Source organism: Oncorhynchus mykiss, chromosome 7 (genome assembly GCF_057628025.1).
Source record: "Oncorhynchus mykiss isolate SJ-2025 chromosome 7, ASM5762802v1, whole genome shotgun sequence".
NCBI classification, from domain to species: Eukaryota; Metazoa; Chordata; class Actinopteri; order Salmoniformes; family Salmonidae; genus Oncorhynchus; species Oncorhynchus mykiss.
Window position 1 is genome coordinate 30,204,092 of NC_143028.1, and position 22,063 is coordinate 30,226,154.

Genomic DNA, 22,063 nt, shown 5'->3' on the forward strand with positions numbered 1-22,063 from the left:
CCCAACAGATGTCAAAGAAAAGCTCTCTCACACACACAGCAAGGATGGAGTGAAAAAAGTGCGGTGCTTAAAGACACAGAGAGCAGGCAATGGCATTACCATAATCCCTAGGCCGTGCAGAGTTCATCGAGATATCCCGCTTGACCGTAGCTCGCTCGGTCTAAGCGCAGCGACCATTAGAAAAGTAGGCCCAAAATGAAGCCTGCCCCACAACGTCATTTGCTTTTGGGTGACAGTGAGAGAACCGTTAGGGTGAGAAGCACAATTCGACCTCAGGTACGTTCCTAAGGTCCTCTCGATCCGTGCAAGCCTAACCTCGACCGTGTGGCATTAACCCGTAACAGTTAAAAGTAGGTGTTTACTTCAAACAGTTTGCATTGACTTCTCTCCCCATAGGAATACATTGCCTGCACCCCTAAATTCAACCGGAAGCCTATGTGGGTTATGAATGCTGTATGAACCTGTCATCGATGACAGTCCATCAGGCCACTATGAGGTCTACCTGTGTCGATTCTAAGCTTCCTGGACCAACCGGAAGTGGTTAAATTCACCCTAAAAGTGTTTTGAAACGCATAAAATGTCATTATGAAAATCACTGCATTCAACCCTGTGTAGATCAGTCAATTCTTAAAGACTTAAAACTCAGGATTCTGTAAGAGGCTACCTCAGTCAAGACATGTGTTTACTTATAGCTTCCTGTGCCAACCGGAAGTGCCTTTAATTGGGTCATACTGTCTGTTTTGTAGGGTTAAAAAAGTCACATCTCTCCAAAACTTCATATGTGTGACTAGGTAACCCTCCTGAACTGTAAATCAGTCATTTCTCCCAACAGATGTCAAAGAAAAGCTCTCTCACACACACACAGCAAGGATGGAGTGAAAAAGTGCGGTGCTTAAAGACACAGAGAGCAGGCAATGGCATTACCATAATCCCTAGGCGTGCAGAGTTCATCGAGATATCCCGCTTGACCGTAGCTCGCTCGGTCTAAGCGCAGCGACCATTAGAAAAGTAGGCCCAAAATGAAGCCTGCCCCACAACGTCATTTGCTTTTGGGTGACAGTGAGAGAACCGTTAGGGTGAGAAGCACAATTCGACCTCAGGTACGTTCCTAAGGTCCTCCCGATCCGTGCAAGCCTAACCTCGACCGTGTGGCATTAACCCGTAACAGTTAAAAGTAGGTGTTTACTTCAAACAGTTTGCATTGACTTCTCTCCCCATAGGAATACATTGCCTGCACCCCTAAATTCAACCGGAAGCCTATGTGGGTTATGAATGCCGTATGAACCTGTCATCGATGACAGTCCATCAGGCCACTATGAGGTCTACCTGTGTCGATTCTAAGCTTCCTGGACCAACCGGAAGTGGTTAAATTCACCCTAAAAGTGTTTTGAAACGCATAAAATGTCATTATGAAAATCACTGCATTCAACCCTGTGTAGATCAGTCAATTCTTAACTTAACCTCTCTGATCTCCCCATCCCGGATCCGGTATCAGGAATACAGACTCAAGCTCATTACCATAACGCAACGTTAACTATTCATGAAAATCGCAAATTAAATTAAATAAATATGCCATCTCTCAAGCTTAGCCTTTTGTAAACAACACTGTCATCTCAGATTTTCAAAATATGCTTCTCAACCATAGGAAAACAATTATTTGTGTAAAAGTAGCTAGCTAGCGTAGCATTTAGCGTTAGCATCCAGCACGCAACATTTCAACAAAAACATAAAAGCCTTCAAATAAAATCATTTACCTTTGAAGAACTTCTGATGTTTTCAATGAGGATACTCTCAGTTAGATAGCAGATGCTCAGTTTTTCCAAAAAGATTCTTTGTGTATTAGAAATAGCTCCGTTTTATACATCACATTTGGCTACCAAAAAAACCCGAAAATTCAGTCCTCAAAACGCAAACTTTTTTCCAAATTAACTCCATAATATCGACTGAAAACATGGCAAACGTTGTTTAGAATCAATCCTCAAGGTGTTTTTCACATATCTCTTCATTGATATATCGTTCTTGGAAGCATGGTTTCTCCCCTCAATCAAATGTAAAAGTACAAGCAGCTGGCAATTGCGCACCGAATTCCACGCAGGACACCAGGCGGACACTTGGAAAATGTAGTCTCTTATGGTCAATCTTCCAATGATATGCCTACAAATACGTCACAATGCTGCTAACACTTTGGGGGAACCACAGAAATTGTAGGCTCATTCCTTGCGCAATCACAGCCATATAAGGAGACAATGGAAAACAGAGCTTCAGAAATCTGCTCATTTCCTGGTTGACGCATCATCTTGGTTTCGCCTGTAGAATGAGTTCTGGGGCACTTACAGACAATATCTTTGCAGATTCTGAAACTTCAGAGTGTTTTCTTTCAAAAACTGTCAAGAATATGCATAGTCGAGCATCTTTTCGTGACAAAATATCGCGCTTAAAATCCCCCCCCAAAAAAAGCTTTTTTATCCAAAAATGAAATAGCGCCCCTAGAGATCAAAGAGGTTAAAGACTTAAAACTCAGGATTCTGTAAGAGGCTACCTCAGTCAAGACATGTGTTTACTTATAGCTTCCTGTGCCAACCGGAAGTGCCTTTAATTGGGTCATACTGTCTGTTTTGTAGGGTTAAAAAAGTCACATCTCTCCAAAACTTCATATGTGTGACTAGGTAACCCTCCTGAACTGTAAATCAGTCATTTCTCCCAACAGATGTCAAAGAAAAGCTCTCTCACACACACACAGCAAGGATGGAGTGAAAAAGTGCGGTGCTTAAAGACACAGAGAGCAGGCAATGGCATTACCATAATCCCTAGGCGTGCAGAGTTCATCGAGATATCCCGCTTGACCGTAGCTCGCTCGGTCTAAGCGCAGCGACCATTAGAAAAGTAGGCCCAAAATGAAGCCTGCCCCACAACGTCATTTGCTTTTGGGTGACAGTGAGAGAACCGTTAGGGTGAGAAGCACAATTCGACCTCAGGTACGTTCCTAAGGTCCTCCCGATCCGTGCAAGCCTAACCTCGACCGTGTGGCATTAACCCTTAACAGTTAAAAGTAGGTGTTTACTTCAAACAGTTTGCATTGACTTCTCTCCCCATAGGAATACATTGCCTGCACCCCTAAATTCAACCGGAAGCCTATGTGGGTTATGAATGCTGTATGAACCTGTCATCGATGACAGTCCATCAGGCCACTATGAGGTCTACCTGTGTCGATTCTAAGCTTCCTGGACCAACCGGAAGTGGTTCAATTCACCCTAAAAGTGTTTTGAAACACATAACCTGTCATTATGAAAATCACTGCATTCAACCCTGTGTAGATCAGTCAATTCTTAACTTAACCTGTCTACGATACTGGTTCCCAATTGGTGATCAACCCTCCCACGTTCAGCTGAAACGGTGGCGCATGGAACGCAAAAATATTCTTAAAAATATTTAACCTCCACACATTAACAAGTCCAATAGCTCAAATGAAAGATAAACACCTTGTTCATCTAGCCAGCAAGTCAGATTTCTAAAATGTTTTACGGCGAAAACATAGCACATATATATGTAAAACCACCACCAGACACAGCTCATTTCAATAGCCAAAACATGCAATCAACAAACGCAGGATTAAAAAATAAATCGCTCACTAACCTTTTGAAAATCTTCATCAGATGACAGTAATATGACATATTACACAGTACATATTTTTTTTTTCAATAATATGCCATTTATATCCATAAATGTCCATTTACATGAGTTCACCTTCAGAAATTACTCAAAAATGCCCGCAGGAAATCTATGTAGCGCGGCAAGATAACGTAAATAGACATCATAAACTTTGACTAAATATACATGTTCTACATATAGTTAGAAAGATACACTGCTTCTTTATGCAACCGCTGTGTTAGATTTATTTTTAACGTTACAGAAATCGCACACTATTCCATATGCTGAGACAGCGCTCAGTTCCAAGCTACATTTCCACGTAATGTTGGAGTCAACAGAAACACAGATTTAAGCATAAATATTCCCTTACCTTCGATGGTCTTCGTTCAGAATGTTCTGGAAGGCTTCATACTTACCCAATACATCGTTTGGTTTCAAGTCTTGCGTCTTTGTATTAGCTACTGCTAATAACATCAGCTGAAATGCACCCAAAACGTCCTCTGGTCCGGATAAGTTGCGCATCAAAACTTCAAAATTACACATTATATGTCGACTAAACAGGTCAAACTAAGTGCAGAAGCAAGCTTTATGATGTTTTAGACATGCAAAACAAACTTCAATTCATTCGGCCATCGTCTGCCCTTCTCTTGAGTGCTGGAAGGGAAGGGTGGGGGCCATGACGTCAAAGTTGCTCCAACTTTCATGGCCACAAAAACTAGTTTGGAAGAATGCCTGCCCTGTGAGTTCTGCTATACTTACAGACATAATTCCAACGGTTTTAGAATCTTTAGAGTGTTTCCTATCCAATAATAATTTTTATTTGCATATATTAGCAATTTTTGACAGATTTTTTTTCCAGTTTACTAGGGGTACCCAATCTCTCCAATCTCTCTCTTATAGCTTCCTGTGTGCCATATCCAGACTTAAAACTCAGGATTCTGTAAGAGGCTACCTCAGTCAAGACATGTGTTTACTTATAGCTTCCTGTGCCAACCGGAAGTGCCTTTAATTGGGTCACACTGTCTGTTTTGTAGGGTTAAAAAAGTCACATCTCTCCAAAACTTCATGTGTGTGACTAGGTAACCCTCCTGAACTGTAAATCAGTCATTTCTCCCAACAGATGTCAAAGAAAAGCTCTCTCACACACACACAGCAAGGATGGAGTGAAAAAGTGCGGTGCTTAAACTTCTTGCTCCTACCTGAGACGCAGATGTCTCATCTAGACACCTGGAAATGCAAATGCGCTACGCTAAATGCTAAATGTACTCGTTAAAACTCAAACGTTCATTAAAACACACATGCAGGGTATTGAATTAAAGCTACACTCGTTGTGAATCTAGCCAACAAGTCAGATTTTAAAAATGATTTTCGGCGAAAGCATGAGAAGCTATTATCTGATAGCATGCAACACCCCAAAATACCTGAAGGGGACGTAAACAAAAGAATTAGCGTAGCCGGCGCTACACAAAACGCAGAAATAAACTATAAAACATTAATTACCTTTGATGATATTCTTTGTTGGCACTCCTATATGTTCCATAAACATCACAATTGGGTCTTTTTCCCGATTAAATCCGTCCATGTATGCCCAAAATATCCATTTGTATAGCCTGTCTGGTTCAGGAAAAGCTCCGTTCCAAAACGCAACGTCATTTTTTAAAATGATATAAGTTGCCTATATTCTTTGACAAAACACTTCAACCTACTTTTGTAAGCCAACTTTAGGTATTTGTAAACGTTAATAATCGATCAAATTGATCACTGGGCGATCTGTATTCAATAGCAGCTACTCAAGAAAACGTTGTCCTTTGTCTCTCTTCAAAAATCGATTCCTGTATGCTGGACGAAATGAAGGATCTATTTGTCATTACACAAATGATTTTTGTCAATGAAAATGACGTTTTTGGCGACATCGTGTGGAAGTTGTAGGAACTGCAAGCTCCCTGCTATATATTTTTGCTTGCAATAAACAACTCAGAGACTGGCGGATTAATACTTTTCTGTGGTTTTTGTGACAAGGTTTTTCTTGCGATTTCGCTTGCTGTTCACCTTCTGCTTTTGGGTGACAGTGAGAGAACCGTTAGGGTGAGAAGCACAATTCGACCTCAGGTACGTTCCTAAGGTCCTCCTGATCCGTGTAAGCCTAACCTTGACCGTCTGGCATTAACCCTTAACAGTTAAAAGTAGGTGTTTACTTCAAACAGTTTGCATTGACTTCTCTCCCCATAAGAATACATTGCCTGCACCCCTAAATTCAACCGGAAGCCTATGTGGGTTATGAATGCTGTATGAACCTGTCATCGATGACAGTCCATCAGGCCACTATGAGGTCTACCTGTGTCGATTCTAAGCTTCCTGGACCAACCGGAAGTGGTTAAATTCACCCTAAAAGTGTTTTGAAACACATAACCTGTCATTATGAAAATCAATGCATTCAACCCTGTGTAGATCAGTCAATTCTTAACTTAAAGACTTAAAACTCAGGATTCTGTAAGAGGCTACCTCAGTCAAGACATGTGTTTACTTATAGCTTCCTGTGCCAACCGGAAGTGCCTTTAATTGGGTCATACTGTCTGTTTTGTAGGGTTAAAAAAGTCACATCTCTCCAAAACTTCATATGTGTGACTAGGTAACCCTCCTGAACTGTAAATCAGTCATTTCTCCCAACAGATGTCAAAGAAAAGCTCTCTCACACACACACAGCAAGGATGGAGTGAAAAAGTGCGGTGCTTAAAGACACAGAGAGCAGGCAATGGCATTACCATAATCCCTAGGCCGTGCAGAGTTCATCGAGATATCCCGCTTGACCGTAGCTCGCTCGGTCTAAGCGCAGCGACCATTAGAAAAGTAGGCCCAAAATGAAGCCTGCCCCACAACGTCATTTGCTTTTGGGTGACAGTGAGAGAACCGTTAGGGTGAGAAGCACAATTCGACCTCAGGTACGTTCCTAAGGTCCTCCCGATCCGTGCAAGCCTAACCTCGACCGTGTGGCATTAACCCGTAACAGTTAAAAGTAGGTGTTTACTTCAAACAGTTTGCATTGACTTCTCTCCCCATAGGAATACATTGCCTGCACCCCTAAATTCAACCGGAAGCCTATGTGGGTTATGAATGCTGTATGAACCTGTCATCGATGACAGTCCATCAGCCCACTATGAGGTCTACCTGTGTCGATTCTAAGCTTCCTGGACCAACCAGAAGTGGTTAAATTCACCCTAAAAGTGTTTTGAAACGCATAAAATGTCATTATGAAAATCACTGCATTCAACCCTGTGTAGATCAGTCAATTCTTAACCTTTCTGATCTCCCCATCCCGGATCCGGGATCGTGAATTCAGACTCAAGCTCATTACCATAACGCAACGTTAACTATTCATGAAAATCGCAAATGAAATGAAATAAATATGCTAGCTCTCAAGCTTAGCCTTTTGTTAACAACACTGTCATCTCAGATTTTCAAAATATGCTTCTCAACCATTGCAAAACAAGCATTTGTGTAACAGTATTGATGGCTAACGTAGCATTTAGCATTCAGCTGGCAACATTTACACAAAAAAACAGAAAAGCATTCAAATAAAATCATTTACCTTTGAAGAACTTCAGATGTTTTCAATGATTAGACTCTCAGATAGCAAATGTTCAGTTTTTCCTGAAAGATTATTTGTTTAGGACAAATCGCTCCGTTTTCTGCGTCACGTTTAGCTATAAAAAAAACCCTGTATCCAGGATTGTGTAAATCTATCAGCAAGCTCATTAGCATAAGACAACGTTAACTATTCATGAAAATCGCAAATGAAATGAAATAAATATGCCATCTCTCAAGCTTAGCCTTTTGTAAACAACACTGTCATCTCAGATTTTCAAAATATGCTTCTCAACCATAGGAAAACAATCATTTGTGTAAAAGTAGCTAGCTAGCGTTAGCATTTAGCGTTAGCATTTAGCGTTAGCATTAGCATCCAGCACGCAACATTTCAACAAAAACATAAAAGCCTTCAAATAAAATCATTTACCTTTGAAGAACTTCTGATGTTTTCAATGAGGATACTCTCAGTTAGATAGCAGATGCTCAGTTTTTCCAAAAAGATTCTTTGTGTATTAGAAATAGCTCCGTTTTATACATCACATTTGGCTACCAAAAAAAAACGAAAATTCAGTCCTCAAAACGCAAACTTTTTTCCAAATTAACTCCATAATATCGACTGAAAACATGGCAAACGTTGTTTAGAATCAATCCTCAAGGTGTTTTTCACATATCTCTTCATTGATATATCGTTCTTGGAAGCATGGTTTCTCCCCTCAATCAAATGGAAAAGTACAAGCAGCTGGCAATTGCGCACCGAATTCCACGCAGGACACCAGGCGGACACTTGGAAAATGTAGTCTCTTATGGTCAATCTTCCAATGATATGCCTACAAATACGTCACAATGCTGCTAACACTTTGGGGGAACGACAGAAAGTGTAGGCTCATTCCTTGCGCAATCACAGCCATATAAGGAGACAATGGAAAACAGAGCTTCAGAAATCTGCTCATTTCCTGGTTGACGCATCATCTTGGTTTCGCCTGTAGAATGAGTTCTGGGCCACTTACAGACAATATCTTTGCAGATTCTGAAACTTCAGAGTGTTTTCTTTCAAAAACTGTCAAGAATATGCATAGTCGAGCATCTTTTCGTGACAAAATATCGCGCTTAAAATCCAAAAAAAAAAAAAAGCTTTTTTATCCAAAAATGAAATAGCGCCCCTAGAGATCAAAGAGGTTAAAGACTTAAAACTCAGGATTCTGTAAGAGGCTACCTCAGTCAAGACATGTGTTTACTTATAGCTTCCTGTGCCAACCGGAAGTGCCTGTAATTGGGTCATACTGTCTGTTTTGTAGGGTTAAAAAAGTCACATCTCTCCAAAACTTCATATGTGTGACTAGGTAACCCTCCTGAACTGTAAATCAGTCATTTCTCCCAACAGATGTCAAAGAAAAGCTCTCTCACACACACACAGCAAGGATGGAGTGAAAAAGTGCGGTGCTTAAAGACACAGAGAGCAGGCAATGGCATTACCATAATCCCTAGGCGTGCAGAGTTCATCGAGATATCCCGCTTGACCGTAGCTCGTTCGGTCTAAGCGCAGCGACCATTAGAAAAGTAGGCCCAAAATGAAGCCTGCCCCACAACGTCATTTGCTTTTGGGTGACAGTGAGAGAACCGTTAGGGTGAGAAGCACAATTCGACCTCAGGTATGTTCCTAAGGTCCTCTCGATCCGTGCAAGCCTAACCTCGACCGTGTGGCATTAACCCGTAACAGTTAAAAGTAGGTGTTTACTTCAAACAGTTTGCATTGACTTCTCTCCCCATAGGAATACATTGCCTGCACCCCGAAATTCAACCTGAAGCCTATGTGGGTTATGAATGCCGTATGAACCTGTCATCGATGACAGTCCATCAGGCCACTATGAGGTCTACCTGTGTCGATTCTAAGCTTCCTGGACCAACCGGAAATGGTTAAATTCACCCTAAAAGTGTTTTGAAACGCATAAAATGTCATTATGAAAATCACTGCATTCAACCCTGTGTAGATCAGTCAATTCTTAACTTAAAGACTTAAAACTCAGGATTCTGTAAGAGGCTACCTCAGTCAAGACATGTGTTTACTTATAGCTTCCTGTGCCAACCGGAAGTGCCTTTAATTGGGTCACACTGTCTGTTTTGTAGGGTTAAAAAAGTCACATCTCTCCAAAACTTCATATGTGTGACTAGGTAACCCTCCTGAACTGTAAATCAGTCATTTCTCCCAACAGATGTCAAAGAAAAGCTTTCTCACACACACACAGCAAGGATGGAGTGAAAAAAGTGGGGTGCTTAAAGACACAGAGAGCAGGCAATGGCATTACCATAATCCCTAGGCCGTGCAGAGTTCATCGAGATATCCCGCTTGACCGTAGCTCGCTCGGTCTAAGCGCAGCGACCATTAGAAAAGTAGGCCTAAAATTAAGCCTGCCCCACAACGTCATTTGCTTTTGGGTGACAGTGAGAGAACCGTTAGGGTGAGAAGCACAATTCGACCTCAGGTACGTTCCTAAGGTCCTCCTGATCCGTGCAAGCCTAACCTTGACCGTGTGGCATTAACCCTTAACAGTAAAACAGGGTTTTTTGATCTCACAGATTACAATGACTTATCTCCCCATAGGAATACATTGCCTGCACCCCGAAATTCAACCTGAAGCCTATGTGGGTTATGAATGCCGTAAGAACCTGTCATCGATGACAGTCCATCAGGCCACTATGAGGTCTACCTGTGTCGATTCTAAGCTTCCTGGACCAACCGGAAGTGGTTAAATTCACCCTAAAAGTGTTTTGAAACGCATAAAATGTCATTATGAAAATCACTGCATTCAACCCTGTGTAGATCAGTCAATTCTTATCTTAACCTCTCTGATCTCCCCATCCCGGATCCGGTATCAGGAATACAGACTCAAGCTCATTACCATAACGCAACGTTAACTATTCATGAAAATCGCAAATTAAATTAAATAAATATGCCATCTCTCAAGCTTAGCCTTTTGTAAACAACACTCTCATCTCAGAATTTCAAAATATGCTTCTCAACCATAGGAAAACAATCATTTGTGTAAAAGTAGCTAGCTAGCGTAGCATTTAGCGTTAGCATTAGCGTTAGCATCCAGCACGCAACATTTCAACAAAAACATAAAAGCCTTCAAATAAAATCATTTACCTTTGAAGAACTTCTGATGTTTTCAATGAGGATACTCTCAGTTAGATAGCAGATGCTCAGTTTTTCCAAAAAGATTCTTTGTGTATTAGAAATAGCTCCGTTTTATACATCACATTTGGCTACCAAAAAAACCCGAAAATTCAGTCCTCAAAACGCAAACTTTTTTCCAAATTAACTCCATAATATCGACTGAAAACATGGCAAACGTTGTTTAGAATCAATCCTCAAGGTGTTTTTCACATATCTCTTCATTGATATATCGTTCTTGGAAGCATGGTTTCTCCCCTCAATCAAATGGAAAAGTACAAGCAGCTGGCAATTGCGCACCGAATTCCACGCAGGACACCAGGCGGACACTTGGAAAATGTAGTCTCTTATGGTCAATCTTCCAATGATATGCCTACAAATACGTCACAATGCTGCTAACACTTTGGGGGAACGACAGAAAGTGTAGGCTCATTCCTTGCGCAATCACAGCCATATAAGGAGACAATGGAAAACAGAGCTTCAGAAATCTGCTCATTTCCTGGTTGACGCATCATCTTGGTTTCGCCTGTAGAATGAGTTCTGGGCCACTTACAGACAATATCTTTGCAGATTCTGAAACTGTCAAGAATATGCATAGTCGAGCATCTTATCGTGACAAAATATCGCGCTTAAAACGGGAACGTTTTTTATCCAAAAATGAAATAGCGCCCCTAGAGATCAAAGAGGTTAAAGACTTAAAACTCAGGATTCTGTAAGAGGCTACCTCAGTCAAGACATGTGTTTACTTATAGCTTCCTGTGCCAACCGGAAGTGCCTGTAATTGGGTCATACTGTCTGTTTTGTAGGGTTAAAAAAGTCACATCTCTCCAAAACTTCATATGTGTGACTAGGTAACCCTCCTGAACTGTAAATCAGTCATTTCTCCCAACAGATGTCAAAGAAAAGCTCTCTCACACACACACAGCAAGGATGGAGTGAAAAAAGTGCGGTGCTTAAAGACACAGAGAGCAGGCAATGGCATTACCATAATCCCTAGGCCGTGCAGAGTTCATCGAGATATCCCGCTTGACCGTAGCTCGCTCGGTCTAAGCGCAGCGACCATTAGAAAAGTAGGCCCAAAATTAAGCCTGCCCCACAACGTCATTTGCTTTTGGGTGACAGTGAGAGAACCGTTAGGGTGAGAAGCACAATTCGACCTCAGGTACGTTCCTAAGGTCCTCCTGATCCGTGCAAGCCTAACCTTGACCGTGTGGCATTAACCCTTAACAGTAAAACAGGGTTTTTTGATCTCACAGATTACAATGACTTATCTCCCCATAGGAATACATTGCCTGCACCCCGAAATTCAACCTGAAGCCTATGTGGGTTATGAATGCCGTATGAACCTGTCATCGATGACAGTCCATCAGGCCACTATGAGGTCTACCTGTGTCGATTCTAAGCTTCCTGGACCAACCGGAAGTGGTTAAATTCACCCTAAAAGTGTTTTGAAACGCATAAAATGTCATTATGAAAATCACTGCATTCAACCCTGTGTAGATCAGTCAATTCTTAACTTAAAGACTTAAAACTCAGGATTCTGTAAGAGGCTACCTCAGTCAAGACATGTGTTTACTTATAGCTTCCTGTGCCAACCGGAAGTGCCTTTAATTGGGTCATACTGTCTGTTTTGTAGGGTTAAAAAAGTCACATCTCTCCAAAACTTCATATGTGTGACTAGGTAACCCTCCTGAACTGTAAATCAGTCATTTCTCCCAACAGATGTCAAAGAAAAGCTCTCTCACACACACACACAGCAAGGATGGAGTGAAAAAAGTGCGGTGCTTAAAGACACAGAGAGCAGGCAATGGCATTACCATAATCCCTAGACGTGCAGAGTTCATCGAGATATCCCGCTTGACCGTAGCTCGCTCGGTCTAAGCGCAGCGACCATTAGAAAAGTAGGCCCAAAATGAAGCCTGCCCCACAACGTCATTTGCTTTTGGGTGACAGTGAGAGAACCGTTAGGGTGAGAAGCACAATTCGACCTCAGGTACGTTCCTAAGGTCCTCCTGATCCGTGCAAGCCTAACCTTGACCGTGTGGCATTAACCCTTAACAGTAAAACAGGGTTTTTTGATCTCAGATTACAATGACTTCTCTCCCCATAGGAATACATTGCCTGCACCCCGAAATTCAACCTGAAGCCTATGTGGGTTATGAATGCCGTATGAACCTGTCATCGATGACAGTCCATCAGGCCACTATGAGGTCTACCTGTGTCGATTCTAAGCTTCCTGGACCAACCGGAAGTGGTTAAATTCACCCTAAAAGTGTTTTGAAACGCATAAAATGTCATTATGAAAATCACTGCATTCAACCCTGTGTAGATCAGTCAATTCTTAACTTAAAAGACTTAAAACTCAGGATTCTGTAAGAGGCTACCTCAGTCAAGACATGTGTTTACTTATAGCTTCCTGTGCCAACCGGAAGTGCCTTTAATTGGGTCATACTGTCTGTTTTGTAGGGTTAAAAAAGTCACATCTCTCCAAAACTTCATATGTGTGACTAGGTAACCCTCCTGAACTGTAAATCAGTAATTTCTCCCAACAGATGTCAAAGAAAAGCTCTCTCACACACACAGCAAGGATGGAGTGAAAAAAGTGCGGTGCTTAAAGACACAGAGAGCAGGCAATGGCATTACCATAATCCCTAGGCCGTGCAGAGTTCATCGAGATATCCCGCTTGACCGTAGCTCGCTCGGTCTAAGCGCAGCGACCATTAGAAAAGTAGGCCCAAAATGAAGCCTGCCCCACAACGTCATTTGCTTTTGGGTGACAGTGAGAGAACCGTTAGGGTGAGAAGCACAATTCGACCTCAGGTACGTTCCTAAGGTCCTCTCGATCCGTGCAAGCCTAACCTCGACCGTGTGGCATTAACCCGTAACAGTTAAAAGTAGGTGTTTACTTCAAACAGTTTGCATTGACTTCTCTCCCCATAGGAATACATTGCCTGCACCCCTAAATTCAACCGGAAGCCTATGTGGGTTATGAATGCTGTATGAACCTGTCATCGATGACAGTCCATCAGGCCACTATGAGGTCTACCTGTGTCGATTCTAAGCTTCCTGGACCAACCGGAAGTGGTTAAATTCACCCTAAAAGTGTTTTGAAACGCATAAAATGTCATTATGAAAATCACTGCATTCAACCCTGTGTAGATCAGTCAATTCTTAAAGACTTAAAACTCAGGATTCTGTAAGAGGCTACCTCAGTCAAGACATGTGTTTACTTATAGCTTCCTGTGCCAACCGGAAGTGCCTTTAATTGGGTCATACTGTCTGTTTTGTAGGGTTAAAAAAGTCACATCTCTCCAAAACTTCATATGTGTGACTAGGTAACCCTCCTGAACTGTAAATCAGTCATTTCTCCCAACAGATGTCAAAGAAAAGCTCTCTCACACACACACAGCAAGGATGGAGTGAAAAAGTGCGGTGCTTAAAGACACAGAGAGCAGGCAATGGCATTACCATAATCCCTAGGCGTGCAGAGTTCATCGAGATATCCCGCTTGACCGTAGCTCGCTCGGTCTAAGCGCAGCGACCATTAGAAAAGTAGGCCCAAAATGAAGCCTGCCCCACAACATCATTTGCTTTTGGGTGACAGTGAGAGAACCGTTAGGGTGAGAAGCACAATTCGACCTCAGGTACGTTCCTAAGGTCCTCCCGATCCGTGCAAGCCTAACCTCGACCGTGTGGCATTAACCCGTAACAGTTAAAAGTAGGTGTTTACTTCAAACAGTTTGCATTGACTTCTCTCCCCATAGGAATACATTGCCTGCACCCCTAAATTCAACCGGAAGCCTATGTGGGTTATGAATGCCGTATGAACCTGTCATCGATGACAGTCCATCAGGCCACTATGAGGTCTACCTGTGTCGATTCTAAGCTTCCTGGACCAACCGGAAGTGGTTAAATTCACCCTAAAAGTGTTTTGAAACGCATAAAATGTCATTATGAAAATCACTGCATTCAACCCTGTGTAGATCAGTCAATTCTTAACTTAACCTCTCTGATCTCCCCATCCAGGATCCGGGATCGTGAATACAGACTCAAGCTCATTACCATAACGCAACGTTAACTATTCATGAAAATCGCAAATGAAATGAAATAAATATGCTAGCTCTCAAGCTTAGCCTTTTGTTAACAACACTGTCATCTCAGATTTTCAAAATATGCTTCTCAACCATTGCAAAACAAGCATTTGTGTAACAGTATTGATGGCTAACGTAGCATTTAGCATTCAGCTGGCAACATTTACACAAAAAAACAGAAAAGCATTCAAATAAAATCATTTACCTTTGAAGAACTTCAGATGTTTTCAATGAGGAGACTCTCAGATAGCAAATGTTCAGTTTTTCCTGAAAGATTATTTGTTTAGGACAAATCGCTCCGTTTTCTGCGTCACGTTTAGCTATGAAAAAACCCCTGTATCCAGGATTGTGTAAATCTATCAGCAAGCTCATTAGCATAAGACAACGTTACCTATTCATGAAAATCGCAAATGAAATGAAATAAATATGCCATCTCTCAAGCTTAGCCTTTTGTAAACAACACTGTCATCTCAGATTTTCAAAATATGCTTCTCAACCATAGGAAAACAATAATTTGTGTAAAAGTAGCTAGCTAGCGTAGCATTTAGCGTTAGCATTAGCGTTAGCATCCAGCAGGCAACATTTCAACAAAAACATAAAAACCTTCAAATAAAATCATTTACCTTTGAAGAACTTCTGATGTTTTCAATGAGGATACTCTCAGTTAGATAGCAGATGCTCAGTTTTTCCAAAAAGATTCTTTGTGTATTAGAAATAGCTCCGTTTTATACATCACATTTGGCTACCAAAAAAAACCGAAAATTCAGTCCTCAAAACGCAAACTTTTTTCCAAATTAACTCCATAATATCGACTGAAAACATGGCAAACGTTGTTTAGAATCAATCCTCAAGGTGTTTTTCACATATCTCTTCATTGATATATCGTTCTTGGAAGCATGGTTTCTCCCCTCAATCAAATGGAAAAGTACAAGCAGCTGGCAATTGCGCACCGAATTCCACGCAGGACACCAGGCGGACACTTGGAAAATGTAGTCTCTTATGGTCAATCTTCCAATGATATGCCTACAAATACGTCACAATGCTGCTAACACTTTGGGGGAACGACAGAAAGTGTAGGCTCATTCCTTGCGCAATCACAGCCATATAAGGAGACAATGGAAAACAGAGCTTCAGAAATCTGCTCATTTCCTGGTTGACGCATCATCTTGGTTTCGCCTGTAGAATGAGTTCTGGGGCACTTACAGACAATATCTTTGCAGATTCTGAAACTTCAGAGTGTTTTCTTTCAAAAACTGTCAAGAATATGCATAGTCGAGCATCTTTTCGTGACAAAATATCGCGCTTAAAATCCCCCCCCAAAAAGAGCTTTTTTATCCAAAAATGAAATAGCGCCCCTAGAGATCAAAGAGGTTAAAGACTTAAAACTCAGGATTCTGTAAGAGGCTACCTCAGTCAAGACATGTGTTTATTTATAGCTTCCTGTGCCAACCGGAAGTGCCTTTAATTGGGTCATACTGTCTGTTTTGTAGGGTTAAAAAAGTCACATCTCTCCAAAACTTCATATGTGTGACTAGGTAACCCTCCTGAACTGTAAATCAGTCATTTCTACCAAAAGATGTCAAAGAAAAGCTCTCTCACACACACACAGCAAGGATGGAGTGAAAAAGTGTGGTGCTTAAAGACACAGAGAGCAGGCAATGGCATTACCATAATCCCTAGGCCGTGCAGAGTTCATCGAGATATCCCGCTTGACCGTAGCTCACTCGGTCTAAGCGCAGCGACCATTAGAAAAGTAGGCCCAAAATGAAGCCTGCCCCACAACGTCATTTGCTTTTGGGTGACAGTGAGAGAACCGTTAGGGTGAGAAGCACAATTCGACCTCAGGTACGTTCCTAAGGTCCTCCTGATCCGTGCAAGCCTAACCTTGACCGTGTGGCATTAACCCTTAACAGTAAAACAGGGTTTTTTGATCTCACAGATTACAATGACTTCTCTCCCCATAGGAATACATTGCCTGCACCCCTAAATTCAACCGGAAGCCTATGTGGGTTATGAATGCCGTATGAACCTGTCATCGATGACAGTCCATCAGGCCACTATGAGGTCTACCTGTGTCGATTCTAAGCTTCCTGGACCAACCGGAAGTGGTTAAATTCACCCTAAAAGTGTTTTGAAACGCATAAAATGTCATTATGAAAATCACTGCATTCAACCCTGTGTAGATCAGTCAATTCTTAACTTAACCTCTCTGATCTCCCCATCCCGGATCCGGTATCAGGAATACAGACTCAAGCTCATTACCATAACGCAACGTTAACTATTCATGAAAATCGCAAATTAAATTAAATAAATATGCCATCTCTCAAGCTTAGCCTTTTGTAAACAACACTGTCATCTCAGATTTTCAAAATATGCTTCTCAACCATAGGAAAACAATAATTTGTGTAAAAGTAGCTAGCTAGCGTAGCATTTAGCGTTAGCATCCAGCACGCAACATTTCAACAAAAACATAAAAGCCTTCAAATAAAATCATTTACCTTTGAAGAACTTCTGATGTTTTCAATGAGGATACTCTCAGTTAGATAGCAGATGCTCAGTTTTTCCAAAAAGATTCTTTGTGTATTAGAAATAGCTCCGTTTTATACATCACATTTGGCTACCAAAAAAACCAGAAAATTCAGTCCTCAAAACGCAAACTTTTTTCCAAATTAACTCCATAATATCGACTGAAAACATGGCAAACGTTGTTTAGAATCAATCCTCAAGGTGTTTTTCACATATCTCTTCATTGATATATCGTTCTTGGAAGCATGGTTTCTCCCCTCAATCAAATGTAAAAGTACAAGCAGCTGGCAATTGCGCACCGAATTCCACGCAGGACACCAGGCGGACACTTGGAAAATGTAGTCTCTTATGGTCAATCTTCCAATGATATGCCTACAAATACGTCACAATGCTGCTAACACTTTGGGGGAACCACAGAAATTGTAGGCTCATTCCTTGCGCAATCACAGCCATATAAGGAGACAATGGAAAACAGAGCTTCAGAAATCTGCTCATTTCCTGGTTGACGCATCATCTTGGTTTCGCCTGTAGAATGAGTTCTGGGGCACTTACAGACAATATCTTTGCAGATTCTGAAACTTCAGAGTGTTTTCTTTCAAAAACTGTCAAGAATATGCATAGTCGAGCATCTTTTCGTGACAAAATATCGCGCTTAAAATCCCCCCCCCAAAAAAGCTTTTTTATCCAAAAATGAAATAGCGCCCCTAGAGATCAAAGAGGTTAAAGACTTAAAACTCAGGATTCTGTAAGAGGCTACCTCAGTCAAGACATGTGTTTACTTATAGCTTCCTGTGCCAACCGGAAGTGCCTTTAATTGGGTCATACTGTCTGTTTTGTAGGGTTAAAAAAGTCACATCTCTCCAAAACTTCATATGTGTGACTAGGTAACCCTCCTGAACTGTAAATCAGTCATTTCTCCCAACAGATGTCAAAGAAAAGCTCTCTCACACACACACAGCAAGGATGGAGTGAAAAAAGTGCGGTGCTTAAAGACACAGAGAGCAGGCAATGGCATTACCATAATCCCTAGGCGTGCAGAGTTCATCGAGATATCCCGCTTGACCGTAGCTCGCTCGGTCTAAGCGCAGCGACCATTAGAAAAGTAGGCCCAAAATGAAGCCTGCCCCACAACGTCATTTGCTTTTGGGTGACAGTGAGAGAACCGTTAGGGTGAGAAGCACAATTCGACCTCAGGTACGTTCCTAAGGTCCTCCTGATCCGTGCAAGCCTAACCTTGACCGTGTGGCATTAACCCTTAACAGTAAAACAGAGTTTTTTGATCTCACAGATTACAATGACTTATCTCCCCATAGGAATACATTGCCTGCACCCCGAAATTCAACCTGAAGCCTATGTGGGTTATGAATGCCGTAAGAACCTGTCATCGATGACAGTCCATCAGGCCACTATGAGGTCTACCTGTGTCGATTCTAAGCTTCCTGGACCAACCGGAAGTGGTTAAATTCACCCTAAAAGTGTTTTGAAACTTATAAAATGTCATTATGAAAATCACTGCATTCAACCCTGTGTAGATCAGTCAATTCTTAACTTAACCTCTCTGATCTCCCCATCCCGGATCCGGTATCAGGAATACAGACTCAAGCTCATTACCATAACGCAACGTTAACTATTCATGAAAATCGCAAATTAAATTAAATAAATATGCCATCTCTCAAGCTTAGCCTTTTGTAAACAACACTCTCATCTCAGATTTTCAAAATATGCTTCTCAACCATAGGAAAACAATCATTTGTGTAAAAGTAGCTAGCTAGCGTAGCATTTAGCGTTAGCATTAGCGTTAGCATCCAGCACGCAACATTTCAACAAAAACATAAAAGCCTTCAAATAAAATCATTTACCTTTGAAGAACTTCTGATGTTTTCAATGAGGATACTCTCAGTTAGATAGCAGATGCTCAGTTTTTCCAAAAAGATTCTTTGTGTATTAGAAATAGCTCCGTTTTATACATCACATTTGGCTACCAAAAAAACCCGAAAATTCAGTCCTCAAAACGCAAACTTTTTTCCAAATTAACTCCATAATATCGACTGAAAACATGGCAAACGTTGTTTAGAATCAATCCTCAAGGTGTTTTTCACATATCTCTTCATTGATATATCGTTCTTGGAAGCATGGTTTCTCCCCTCAATCAAATGGAAAAGTACAAGCAGCTGGCAATTGCGCACCGAATTCCACGCAGGACACCAGGCGGACACTTGGAAAATGTAGTCTCTTATGGTCAATCTTCCAATGATATGCCTACAAATACGTCACAATGCTGCTAACACTTTGGGGGAACGACAGAAAGTGTAGGCTCATTCCTTGCGCAATCACAGCCATATAAGGAGACAATGGAAAACAGAGCTTCAGAAATCTGCTCATTTCCTGGTTGACGCATCATCTTGGTTTCGCCTGTAGAATGAGTTCTGGGCCACTTACAGACAATATCTTTGCAGATTCTGAAACTGTCAAGAATATGCATAGTCGAGCATCTTTTCGTGACAAAATATCGCGCTTAAAACGGGAACGTTTTTTATCCAAAAATGAAATAGCGCCCCTAGAGATCAAAGAGGTTAAAGACTTAAAACTCAGGATTCTGTAAGAGGCTACCTCAGTCAAGACATGTGTTTACTTATAGCTTCCTGTGCCAACCGGAAGTGCCTGTAATTGGGTCATACTGTCTGTTTTGTAGGGTTAAAAAAGTCACATCTCTCCAAAACTTCATATGTGTGACTAGGTAACCCTCCTGAACTGTAAATCAGTCATTTCTCCCAACAGATGTCAAAGAAAAGCTCTCTCACACACACACAGCAAGGATGGAGTGAAAAAGTGCGGTGCTTAAAGACACAGAGAGCAGGCAATGGCATTACCATAATCCCTAGGCGTGCAGAGTTCATCGAGATATCCCGCTTGACCGTAGCTCGCTCGGTCTAAGCGCAGCGACCATTAGAAAAGTAGGCCCAAAATTAAGCCTGCCCCACAACGTCATTTGCTTTTGGGTGACAGTGAGAGAACCGTTAGGGTGAGAAGTACAATTCGACCTCAGGTACGTTCCTAAGGTCCTCCTGATCCGTGCAAACCTTGACCGTGTGGCATTAACCCTTAACAGTAAAACAGGGTTTTTTGATCTCACAGATTACAATGACTTCTCTCCCCATAGGAATACATTGCCTGCACCCCGAAATTCAACCTGAAGCCTATGTGGGTTATGAATGCCGTATGAACCTGTCATCGATGACAGTCCATCAGGCCACTATGAGGTCTACCTGTGTCGATTCTAAGCTTCCTGGACCAACCGGAAGTGGTTAAAATCACCCTAAAAGTGTATATCCATACAATGCCTGCAGTTTGATAGACATAGTGCATTCAACCCTGTGTAAATCAGTCAGTTCTTAACGTAAGGACTTAAAACTCAGGATTCTGTAAAAGCATACCCCAATGAGGATATGTGTTGACTTATAGCTTCCTGTGCCAACCGGAAGTGCCATAATTGGTGTCACAGGGGCTGTTTCGAAGGGTTAAAAAAGTCACATCTTTCCAAAACTTCATATGTGTGATTAGGCAACCCCCATGAACTGTAAATCAGTCATTTTTTCCCATAAAATTTCAAAGGAAAACTAAATCACACAGACACACAACTTGGAAGGAGGGACGTATTGGGGTGCGTAGAGACAGACAGTGCCTGCAATAGTTAGCTTTGTTCGAGCTAAAAAAGAACCGTCCGACCTAGAGTTCTGAAACGTTAGAAACCTGTTCTAGACCTCAGGTCGATAGTGCGTGGTGAGTTACGTGGCTCTAGAAGGTTCTCAGACCGAGAAACAGCCTCGTACATTTGCAATGACTTCAATTCATTTTGACCATTACGAAAATGACGACATTTAGAAAAGTCTCAGAGACGCAAGACTAGGTGCAATGAAACCGGCTCGGCACCAACGTTTCTGTCCGATAGCTCATTCAAGGACCCCATAGCAAGGCATGGAAAAAAGTGGATTTTCAGCACCAATTAGGGTTTTGCTCGGGCACCGAAGGACCTATCGAGCCAAAACTCGGGATTCGGGGTCGCCTCACATAGGCCTACAAATAATGTTCGAACTGGACCCGCAGCTAGAACGTAACTATGTGTTTTACGTTTTTATTATGTTTTAAACTGAAGGCGCTGTGAATTATGGGCCTGCTCTGACATATGTGATAGTTGGCTTCTAAATGAGTTGGAAAAAGTGGGTTTGGTGTCAATTGATATCAGTTTGGTGTCAGAATGACATCTAATTGACTGATGGACACTGACTTGCTAGTTGACTAGGTAACCCTCCTGAACTGTAAATCAGTCATTTCTCCCAACAGATGTCAAAGAAAAGCTCTCTCACACACACACAGCAAGGATGGAGTGAAAAAGTGCGGTGCTTAAACTTCTTGCTCCTACCTGAGACGCAGATGTCTCATCTAGACACCTGGAAATGCAAATGCGCTACGCTAAATGCTAAATGTACTCGTTAAAACTCAAACGTTCATTAAAACACACATGCAGGGTATTGAATTAAAGCTACACTCGTTGTGAATCTAGCCAACAAGTCAGATTTTAAAAATGATTTTCGGCGAAAGCATGAGAAGCTATTATCTGATAGCATGCAACACCCCAAAATACCTGAAGGGGACGTAAACAAAAGAATTAGTGTAGCCGGCGCTACACAAAACGCAGAAATAAACTATAAAACATTAATTACCTTTGATGATATTCTTTGTTGGCACTCCTATATGTTCCATAAACATCACAATTGGGTCTTTTTCCCGATTAAATCCGTCCATGTATGCTCAAAATATCCATTTGTATAGCCTGTCTGGTTCAGGAAAAGCTCCGTTCCAAAACGCAACGTCATTTTTTAAAATTAACCCTAAACAGTTTGCATTGACTTCTCTCCCTATAGGAATACATTGCCTGCACCCCTAAATTCAACCGGAAGCCTATGTGGGTTATGAATGCTGTATGAACCTGTCATCGATGACAGTCCATCAGGCCACTATGAGGTCTACCTGTGTCGATTCT

At 41.6% G+C, this 22,063-nt stretch overlaps 1 long non-coding RNA gene across 1 annotated transcript; it reads right to left on the reverse strand.

Annotated features, from left to right (window-relative positions):
• Positions 1–13,996: 13,996 nt before the first annotated feature.
• LOC149982507 (uncharacterized) lies at positions 13,997–15,835 on the reverse strand. The gene is made up of 2 exons (XR_016497524.1): positions 15,120–15,835; positions 13,997–14,763 (listed from the first exon to the last, which is right to left on the reverse strand). It is a non-coding gene; the product is annotated as an uncharacterized LOC149982507 (long non-coding RNA).
• Positions 15,836–22,063: the final 6,228 nt, after the last annotated feature.